This window comes from Elaeis guineensis, chromosome 3 (genome assembly GCF_000442705.2).
Source record: "Elaeis guineensis isolate ETL-2024a chromosome 3, EG11, whole genome shotgun sequence".
NCBI classification, from domain to species: domain Eukaryota; kingdom Viridiplantae; phylum Streptophyta; class Magnoliopsida; order Arecales; family Arecaceae; genus Elaeis; species Elaeis guineensis.
In genome coordinates this window covers 125,936,114-125,939,724 of record NC_025995.2, presented here as the reverse complement: position 1 = coordinate 125,939,724, position 3,611 = coordinate 125,936,114, and positions in this window count along the sequence as shown.

Below are 3,611 nucleotides of genomic sequence, written 5' to 3'. Positions count from 1 at the left end.
CCGAACGGCCGTCAGAATCCACAAGGAGTCGCCCGAGGTGCGAACCCCTCCTGCAAGCTACAGTCACCCCCTCCGGCCAGAGCTTGTTCGGCTTGCGTCTGACGGGGCTGGGGGGTAGGAGCGGGAGATGATGCATCGAGCCAGCACCAAAGGACTGTCTCAGTCCTCTTTTTCTTGTCCTTTCAAGCAGGGCAGCCCTCCTCTTCACTGTAAACCACTTCTTCTTAACGGCCAGCTTCACTTCTCTCTTGGAAGGCTGCATCATGATTAAGGCAACGAAGAATCAGCGATGCTTCAGAAAGGCATGGATGACAACGTTTGAAAACCATCACTCTCCTTATATAGTCTCTGATTCCTGGGAACCCGATCGCCGAAAAGGCCTCGAGATCTGTCAGGCGGCGGGCAACGTATCCTTTACAGTCCTAAAAAATTAATTCAGAGCGACTCTTCACAGATCCGCCCTTCACCACATGGAGGCTATCCATTGGCGTGGGGCATTCCCTCAGTCTGATTCTATTTGGAGGAGCGACAGCCGCCATATCTAACACCTGAAGCGTCAATTAATGGGCCCATCGCTTCGTAAAGACTTTTGAAGCATCATTTTCTAAAGCACCAGGTTATCCATAATGATTACATAGGACCATGAATCCAGAGGAACTTTGAAGACCGTTCATTTGTCGAGGACTATTTTCTCAAAGCTGTTTAAGTGCAGAAGCTTAGTATTGACACAATCACCATACAAGAAGGAAAAGAGCATGCAAATGACTACGAGAGGATCGGATCTACTCCAATTATTTGTTGGAATTCTTCTAAGATGACCTCTCAAGTCGCCATCCTGCTCGATAGACTGCAGGACATAGCAAGCTAAGGACTGTCTCTTGAAAGATCAGAGAGGTTGAGCTCAGAGAACAACATCCTGACTCGATTCTAGCACCTCACAAAGCCAACCTCAAAGTCATAATCGAATATACGTCGGATCCCATTCTCAGAATGTCCAAAAGAAGAATCACCAAATTTCCTGCCAGCCTGAGGTCTCATCGGAACAAGTGAATTCTCCCTTGGTGAGGGCTCGGTTAAAATTTGCTAATGACCAGCCCTCGGCCTAGGTCCAGTTACAGTCAAAGATCCTATCATCATAGGATGATTCTCCTACGGCATGAATACCGAAGCCGGCGTATCACTGGGCCCCACCTGAGTATTGAGCTCAACTCTCTCCGGAGCTCGCTTAAGGCTCGAGATCTTCTCTCTAGCATCACGCAGCTCACATTTAAGCTGCACGACGCATATTGCAGATTTTCATTTATCCTCTCTGGCCACTTTCGGTGACTCCTATGTCAAAATCCTCTCCTGGGCCCATTGGAGCTGACGACTATATCGAAGGACCCTAGTGGCCGCATCCCATCTCACCACCTCGACAATCTTTGATAATCTCCTGCACTCGACGATTAATTTGTTCCTTTCTTCACGTGAGCCTTATCCCTTAGCCAAATAGCTATCCGACGATGCTCGACCTCCACTAAAGCCTCCCTGACTTCGATAAGCTCCCTCTTCCAACTCAAAATCTTTTTTCTTCATGCTCTCACCTTCCTCTCCAGTTCACCGATGTGGGTCCTAAATGGTATCGCAATAGGCACCAGTAAGGGCTCGGCATTAAGGATGGGAAAGCTGCTCCTATCGGTGACTTGTTGAGACTAAACGAATATGCAAAAAGCGATACAATTTTGAAAAAGAGTAGGAGCTCATTTCATTAATGAAAGTTTTCTTTACATAGAAAATGATAAAAAGCAAAATAAATTTACAAGAGATTCTAGCTGCCGACCTCGCTGGAAGGGGCTACCGGACTCAAAGCGATTTTCGACGGGCCTACAGGTGCCGTCACTGGAGAAGTCGACGTCAGAGCTACGGCGTCAACTATTGGAGATGAAGAAACCTCGATGACCATCTGTTCCCCTCCCAGCTATCCCTGTGCGACCTCAAGTTTAGGAGGAACAGGCTCTTGTGCAGCCCCTTCCTCATCTCCATCCAAAAAGGAGAGATCCGCTGTGGGCAGTTGAGCAGCGATCAAATGTCAGCATTTCTCGAATCCCACCTCCCAACCGGCATTAAAGGATATTTCCCCGAAGGCAACCTTCATGTCCTTGAATTCGTCGGAGGTTTTAAATGCTTCTATTGCCAAATGTTCGGCTTCCACGATATGCTCGTCAGCCTTCTTCTCGACCTCAACTACCCTTGAGGCCATCTCTTGCTACAACTCTTGCTCGGAGGTCTCCGCCTTTCTCAGGACCTCCATAGCAACTTTTGCCTTTTCCTCTGCCTCGATGGTCCGAGATTCGACCTTCTATAACTCTTCATCTTTATGAATGAGAGCAGAGTCTGATCTACCTAACGACTCCTTCAGGCACCCAACTTCTGCCTCCGCCACCTCCATCCGGGTGCGGACTTCTTCTATTTCACCCGTACGATTCAACAGCTCGGCAAAAAGGTGAGACATCTGTCTAGAAACTATGTAAGAAAGAGGAGGAGAGAAGAATCAGAAAACTAAAGCATCATCATAGTACCTCGTGGAAGGAGGTCACGGTGCGCTTCCACAAGCTGACAAAGCTTTACCTCCTAAACCTCCCTTTCTCCGAAGAAATAAGTATCCTTTCCATCAAACGCTGAACAAGCTTTCATCGTCGAAAGCGGTACCCTCGAAAACACTGGGTGGTTGGACCCCACCATCGGTCGATCCTTCCATGGAGGCCAGCATGATGGGCCCGATCATCGGGGATGGAGGTCTCTCCTCCCCCCATGCAAGGGAGGAAAGTTTCACACGAGGAGAACTCAAAGGGGAAGTCATAGGAATCTTATCCGGACAAGGCACGCTCGATTGATCAAGAGTCACATCCTCATCGGCATCTTTAGCTAAAAGAAGTTGTCCTACAGGTGCCCCTCATCAACTGGATTCAGTGGCCCTCACTTTCTTCTAGGGAACCTCAGTGGCCGAAGCTGTCCTTCTCTTGGGAATGTTCTTCTTCAGCCTTGCTAAAACATCGGACTCCATGTCTGCAATAATATGGCAAGAATTAGAAGTGTGAAGAGAAAATGAAAAAAAATACCATTATTTCCTACTCACCCTCGAAAATGATCGGGCTAAGTCCTACGTTAACCAGGGCCTCCTCGGATAGCATCTTCCCTAAAGGGAGAACCTTGAAGTCCCTAAGTACTTTAAAGTAGCCTTCTTCCTCAGCCTTTAGCCTTAGGATGTTGCCGATCAAGTCCCTCGATCGATCCCAATTCGGTAAGTCCCAACTATCGAGCAATGGCCGAGAAATAAAAAGAAAATGCTTCTTCCACATGTGAACAGAGGTGGAGGTGCCTTTAATCAAAGGAGAAACGCCTCTCTGAGTTGAAAGATACCGTCAATCCCTAACATGTGGGTGCCTCTTGACGGTGAAAAAAGCTCGAAAAAAGAGATGGAAGGCCGCACATTCATCATGGCACAAGCAACCAAGAACCCGATGATAAAATGAAAAGAATTTGGAACAAGGGTGTAGAGGGAGATACGGTAAAAGCAAAAGAGGTCAAAGATGGAGAAAGAGATAGGAAGCCGAAAGTTGACATTAAACACT